This window comes from Geospiza fortis, unplaced genomic scaffold, assembly GCF_000277835.1.
Source record: "Geospiza fortis unplaced genomic scaffold, GeoFor_1.0 scaffold221, whole genome shotgun sequence".
NCBI lineage: Eukaryota > Metazoa > Chordata > Aves > Passeriformes > Thraupidae > Geospiza > Geospiza fortis.
The window spans coordinates 1,357,461-1,365,126 of NW_005054395.1; the positions used below are offsets into that span (position 1 = coordinate 1,357,461).

General features: G+C 41.0%; 1 protein-coding gene across 1 annotated transcript in view; it reads left to right on the top strand.

The window, feature by feature from the left end:
- The window catches only part of ANKFN1 (ankyrin repeat and fibronectin type III domain containing 1), a 103,101-nt gene that overhangs the window by 63,545 nt on the left and 31,890 nt on the right, over positions 1-7,666 (top strand). The gene's annotated exons all lie outside the window — the stretch shown is intronic.

A 7,666-nucleotide genomic window follows, 5' to 3' on the forward strand; every position in this document is an offset into this window, starting at 1 on the left:
TTTTATTAGGTCTCCCGGGCACTTTATTTGCACGTTACATTTTGGTAGCTAACAGGACTGTGCAATTTGACTTCTATTTTTATGCCTAGCCAGTACAGAGATGTATAAAAATTAAAACAAACCTTTCTATTTCTAGCTCCTGTCAATGTCTGTAGTATGTGCTGGACTTTACATAAAATTTAAGACCTTCTATTATTTAAGTTTGTTATGTATTTAAAATCACCTTTGAACATGAATCACATATTAAGTGATAGTGTAGTTAACTAATGTAGCTAATCAAACACCAGTTACTCAGCTGAATCATTCTTTCCTCCTGCTTTGTGTTTTATAAGAGTTTTGAACAGCAGCTCAGGATGAATAGCTATGAGAAAACCCAGACATACAGTCTCTACTTTTGTCTGCCTTCATTTCTGAGGAAAAAGGCTCCTATCATGATGTTGAATTTTAGATACTGCTTTGCCTTTTACATTTGCTTCAACTTACCAAAATTTTTGAGTTTTGGGTTTTTTTAATGGTTTGTATGTGGCTGTTACAGCTTCCATTTCATAGATATGGCACAGAAGAGGTGAATTCCTTGTAGTCAGTGGCAGGACTGGGACTCAAGACCTTCAATTTCTGTCTTGAAGGAGGGCAATGATTTAGCAGATATTTTGATTAATGGATTTGGGAATGAAGACAGACTGAAGACTTAAAGAAAAGCAGAATGTCTTCAAAGGGATTATGGCAAAGTTTCCCTGCTCACAGCTTCATCTTAAGTCTTCTCTGGCCCACCATGGATTTTCTTGGACCACTGACAAGCATCAAAGGTCTAAGTCTTATTTGCCTCCCCAGCCAAAGCCTGATCCTGTTCTAGTAATCAGATCTGACCCCCAGAACTGATGCCTGTCTGTAAATTTGGAATCAAGTCTTGGGATCTGCTGCAACCTCCTACCTCGTGTACTGAGCACAAACTGCAGGGTTTCCTCCTGCATGAGTGCCCAGTTAGTTCGGACATGAACACCCCATCAGTTTGTGCACAAGCACCTAGTTAATTTACTAATGAACACCCAGCTGGCTCCCCCATGAGCTCCTTCTTAACCCAGGCCTGAGCTCGGTCAGTTCACACCTGAGCACCCACTGGGCTCACTCCTGAGCGCAGTGATGGGCATGGATGGCAGTTTCCAGTAGCCAGGGGCAACTGAAGGAGTGGGAGGAGGTCAGGAGAAGCCGTGTGCTGCCCACAGCTGGCGTGGCCATGTCTCAGTGTGATAGAAAACCCAGCAATGAGTGAAAGCCACAACAGAGAGAGGAAGGGAAGTCTCCTGTAGGAGAGCAGGAGGACAAGCATATTAAGTTCAGCCTAGGAAAGATGATGGGAAGATGTTCACTTAGATGTTTTTCTAATTATATTTACTTTCTTCTACTTTTAATGAATTATTAGAAATTTGGGTTAATTTTCAATAAATTAAATTAAGTAAAATCTCCCCAAATCAAGGATGGCTTGCCTGCCACACTGGTCTGCATTGCTAGGGAAGGTGAAAGCTCTTTAAGTTACTGTAGGGATTATTTTATAAAGAAATAAAAGCCTTAAATATGGTTAATCAACGTCTATGCAGCAAAGTCCCTCTTCATATCACAGAGGAACTAGAGGGCAAGGAGTGGAATCCCATTGAACAGATTCCTTGAATTAGCCTCTGAGTACTTCCTTCCTTTGTTCCCCACACTGTGCATTGCTCTGCTTTGCCTCCTAGATTGTGATAGATTACTTTTTGTGTGCATTTTCCCAGCTGCTGATTATTAATTAGATTTTAATGTCACGTTTTGGGCTGAAGCTGAGCCTGCCCGTGCGCGCTTTGCGCCGACGCTCGCTCCTCGCGCGCAGGAGCTTCCCCGCGGCTCTGGCTGCACAGAGCACAGGAGAGCAATGCTCCCACTGCAGGGGGAAGCTTGCAGAATCCAAGCCAAGCTTTTCTAGGATGTGAAGCCTCTGCATAAGAACCCCATTTATTCTTCAATCCCCTCTCACAGTTCTAACACATGTTCTCTCCCACTTTTCCTTCCACGGCCACAGTGGGGTATGTTTGTAATTTCAGGGCCGAGAAACAAATCTTGGCTGTTATTATAATCCATTGTAGCTTTCTAACCACTGGCCCACATTGGAAGGCTGCATGTGCACCCACATGGCACATTTTCTTAGTTATTTATAAAATGTTAGTAAGAAATGTCATTTCACTAACAGGAAAAAATTTCCTTCTTGTACTGGGATAGCTGGCCTTATTGCAAACAGATAGAGAATTGCTGGGATTTAGAAAACGCTAATCAAATACTTGAGAAAAAAGATCAATTTTCCTTTTTATATTCTCTTGGTGAGAATTTTATTAAAATTCAGTAAAAATAGTATCTTATAAATCATTTATATAATGCAGATTTGCTTTAAGATGAACTAGTTATGAAACCATGATCAAGCAAAGATGTGTCTTTGGCACCCAGCCTGCTGTCATAATGGTTCCCATAAATGTCAAGACATAAAATAGAGTATTCTGGCCTGGGTCAAAGGAACATCCAGAAACAGGGCCACAAGAAAGGTTATTTAACATCATTGGTTATTATTAGCAGGCGTAAAACGCAAAGGAGCCCAGAGCTGTTGGGAAGAAGATTTACTGCAAATAAAGTATTTGATTATTAAAAGAAAAAATATCTGAAATAAGTAATGTGAAGATTTATAGCCGTGGAAGTTCCAAATGAAGATGTGCTCTCTAGGAATAGTCTAGATGTGCTTTTTTTGGTACCATCTTGCACTGCTGAGAGGCCATTAAATCCCCCTCCAGCTCTTTCCTACCACACCCCAGCAGTGCTTTGTTTGCCTCAGGTGGGCACAGAGCTGTTTGTTTGCATCTTTTTTCATTCCTCTTCAGCTTTACTGATGCTTCTCTTTGTACTAACCCAGTACAAAGAGCCTTGGTTAAGTTTACAGAATAACTGAAATGATAGATGAGATCCAAAATAATGAACACTAGTATTTAGAGAAGTTTGGAGCACAGGTTTTAATTTAAGCTGTACCTAGAAATCCAAGTCCCACGCCATGACTGTGTTTTAACTTCTGTGTTTGCACAAACTGCTCAGTGCCAAACATTTGTTTTTTCCTAATGGAAGCATTATGCTGTCAGTAGTCCCTACAGCTGGTATGACTTGTCTTTCTGCTATCACTTCTTGGAGGATTTCCAAACATGAGAGAGGCATGAACACAGCCTGAACTAAAAATCTGAAAAAACTGGGTTCCTTTCCTAAATCAGGCTGGAGACAATGGTTGAAAACAGCAAGGAGGAGCTGACCAAATACTGCAGTGTTCTCCATCAGAGCTGGTCTCTACACCAACAGATTCCTGCTTTTCACTAATGTTCAGGTCTCTTCACTTGTTTGATAAATATTTGTTTAGGGTCTTTCATGCTGATTTTATTCATATGAATGGCAGAGTTTAACACCCTTAAATCCAGCTGCGAAGACATTATGAGAGTAAATCATTAAAATTTTTTAAAGATCAGCAAGCAGAAAAAGATGGCATGAAGTGGTCTCTGGTGGTGCTTTCTGTCTGTTTTCTATTTCAAAGGAAGCTAATAAATAACACAATTATTTGTTAGGAGGCCCTTGGAAACACAAGATAAGACCACCATCAGCCCAGGCCCTGGACACGGGAGGAGGGGAAAGGAGACAGAACCTTTCCTGCTCAAGCCTGCCTTAAAAGCTTGAGTGACAGAATACACTGCCCAAGGTCACTCAGCAAGTCAGTGGCAAATGCAGGAATAAAATCCAGAGTTCAAGCTCCATACACTACTCTGCAGACCCCAAGAAGCAGCAACAGAACTCCTGTCCTTCAATCTAATTAATCTACTCAGCAATTCAGTAATATAAGTGCAAGGAAAAACAAATGTCAAGACAAGAAACAAATTCTACTGTGGCTCAGGCTATTTACTTGACTCAGGAGAAGGTGCTTTCCTGAATGAATCTACAATAGGGTCAGGAGGTGTTTTATCTCTTCCCTTTGCCCTTTATCTGCCTGCCTGTCTCTCTGAGAAGCTGTTAAAGGCATGCTCAGTATAACAGAAGGATTGTGAGTGGAAAAGAAACAGGTGAAAATAAACTTCTCCCTTTATTTTAAACTGCGTGAATTGAGTATTAAAAAAAAAAACTAGAAAAAAAAAACTTGGCCACAAGTAAGTTACATAACTTAACCCAGTCTAAAATTATGTGCCAGCAATTTACATGAGTTTTATGTAACTGTTTATACTGCTGTTTATTTAAAAATTACTACTTATCTTGGCGACCGCAGCAACACATCGTGCATTTGCTAGCTCTGGAATACAGGGAACCTTCATTAAAACACATAGTCACCAATATATTAAACACACAAAAAAGCCCTGCTCTGACATAACATGAAGTGTCAGATGGAAAGCCGCAACAGCAAAGACATTCAGCGTTCACAACAAAGCAGCCCTTTGGGGTGTTCAGAACAGGACTGGAACATGCTCCATCCTTAATTCACCCAACAGCTTTCAGGTCCTTTACAGCACAGTTGGTGCAGTCTACAAGACCGGCTCCTGTTCCTGGGCTCTTATAAAGGACCCTCTTCATCCTCAGCTTTCTATACTTGAGCATGTTTATAATTCAGCATTTACATGCTGAGGTGAGGCAGCCTTTTGTTCCCTCTTAAAGTCCCAAGGACTTCAGCATGACACAAATGGTTGGTAATTTCTGTTTGCTCTCTCCTAGCACTCTCCCTCTCACAAAGGAGGCAAAGATTTAGCTAAATCTTCATGATGGGTTGCTCATGCAAAATTAGATAATTTTTAGGTCCAGGTCCATCCTTCACCAGGGTTAGAAAATGAGTGAGTGGCTTTGTGTTGGTACCAGGAACAGCTGCAGACATCCCACAAGGCCAGGCAGTGGGAGCAACACTGGCCTGATACATGGATTTTGCCCTTGTTTTGGGGCCTGTTGACTTAAAAAGGTGCTCTACCCCTCCTTACTTCATTTTCACTTCTATAAAATAGGAAAACTGGTATCCATGTCCTCCTAGGAGGTTTATAGCCCAATGAATCAGTATAGCAGAATATTCTGTATTATTTTTAGATGACCATTACAGTAGAGAGCTAAAAACTGGAAATGCAGAGCAGGAGATATAAACCTAAGTGATAAATTATGTCCATCGATTTGCATTTCTTTAAAGCTGTATCATGTCATCTTCTCACTTGAGTCAGTAAAATCATGGGAGAAAAAAAGTTTGTTAAAATTTTAAGTAAGCAAGAAAATTCCAAAACTTGTTATGAGTTTCTTTATGACAGATATACTTAGAAATGAGGGGAAAAAGAAGGCACTATTCCAACACAGCTGTTGAAAAAATATTTATTTTTCAGTTATGGAAATTTTTATTGAAACTGGGAGACGGGTTTTTTTCCAAAAGTGAGGTTTTAAAATAAATATATTTGAAAATTAAGTTTTGAGTAACTTTGGATACACCATCTTGTTAGGTAAATATCCTTTAAAAGGAGGGTTCTCAACCATGATAACCATAACCTGATCCACAGGCAAATATCATATTCCTGTGTTTCAGTTCCATGGGGCTCAGACACCACTGGCTAAGCTAAAAAGAAAGCAAAATGCTGGCATTGCTGGCTGCATAAGGAGAGGCACAGCTGAGCCTCAGCGGGGCAGCCAGTGAAGGATGGGATGGTGGGGGCACCATGGAGCATCAAGGGTGCCCCTCATGGCAGGACGAGCACTGGGACACTGGGACACCCTCCCAAGGCAGCTGTTGTCCCTCGAGGGGCTGGGACATCCCAGTGTCACCCAGCACTCAGGGGCTCACTGACACCAGCTGGGGCAGCAGCTTGCCCTGGGAGATCAGAGCACAGCCCTGTGATTTACTGTCACAAAACGTCTCAAACTTCCCTGCTCCTCCTGAGGTGGCTTTGAGGATCATGTCAGCCCATTCTCTCCTTGGAAACTCAGTGTCTCTCCCTGAACTCAGCAGTCTTTGGTTATTTCTGAGAACAAGCTGCCATGCTGTTGCTAGTCACAGCACCAGAATTGTGGTGTTCCTGCTGGTCATGGGCTTGCAGACAGGTAGGATTGCAATCCTGCTCAGATTAAGGCATTAACTCCTCTTCAGACAGTGTGCCAGCATCTCTGAATGTTGGGAGCACTCCTCTAAATGCCAAATACAAGTGGAAGGGGACCCACATCAAGGACAGGGCTGCAGTTTGTTTGTGTAAGCTACCCAAATTTAAATATGCCTCTCAAAGTACCAGGTTATGTCTGGGCAGCCTCCAGTCTATGGAACAGTTAAAAATTTGGGAGGATCAAAACCTGCTTAGAGGTACTTCTCTCATCCTTGGCTTTTGGTTTGTGCTGCCCAAAGTGTGGCCCAACCACTGCCCCTCTCTTGGAGCAGGACACTGGGGCATGCCTGGGGATTCCAATGAAGGCAGGATTTGCTGCCAGCATCTGTGCTGAGTGACACTGTCTTGCTTGAATCCTTGAAAAGAAAAAGGGTGTCTGAAGTGACTGCAAGCCTGTTGACAATATATTCAGCAGCTTGAGCAGGGTTTTTCCTTCTGGTTTCTCCTTCTGGAAAACAGAAAACATGTCTAAGTCTGCAGCATGTGTACAGTGTCTGCAGCGATTTAATACGAGTGGAGTTAGAAACCTTGAAAATCACGGTTTACAATGGAAACTCTGACAGGCCATCAAGTTCAATGTTGCTTTTAAGTATTCCTATAATTAAACTGTCAACAAAACCCTACAATACGATACTGCAACAGTCTCTACATTTTCCTACTAATGTGCAGAGATAGCTTCCACTAAAGGTGGCAGTAATTAGGTATTTAAAACCCATGGAAAACTAGAAAAATACACAGTGAAAAAATTCAATGAGAATATAAAAAAACAATCTTCTTTTCATTGCAGCAAACACAAAAATGTTGCAGAGCATGCTGTGCAATCATAGAAACAAATTGCAATCATAGAAAAGGAACGATTAGGGGAGAAGGGAAAAATGAGTTGTGCTATTGATACTTGGCTGTTTCAGAAAAATGTGTTGGCAGTTAAATGTTATATATGCTGAACAAGAAATTCTCTGAAGCCATTTTCTTTTAACGTGAAAATACCAGTATGACACTGCCAGAAGATGAAAATTCCACATGTTGAAATTAGAATACCTATATCCTCTGATCTATTCTAAATTATCAACTCCAGTACTAATGAATATACAAATAAAATGTCTAAAAACTATTTTGTGAATAGATTTTAGGAAATAAAGGAAAGCTTTATATTGCATTCTTTGGTGTAAATCCAGGAAATTCATGCAATTTCCCAGTTTCTACTGTAGAATAATTCAAGAGATTAATTTCACTATGCTTTTGATAGGTTTTCCTGGAAGTTTGAATTTGAAGGTACAGGTCACTAAATCCCAGAGGTATGACTCCAGGATTAACCAGGATGGCACCTCTCATTAATAAGGAATAATTTAAGAAAAAAGGCTGGTTTCCTGCCTGCAGCCATCTGTTCCTCACTTGCACATATTCTTTTATCAAAATCATCCAGTAGCATTTCTTGGTCTGCTCAATACGATTTTGTGTGCAGAATAATTTTTTCAAGTGCTGAGGAAGAGTATGGACAGCAGGACTGCTCA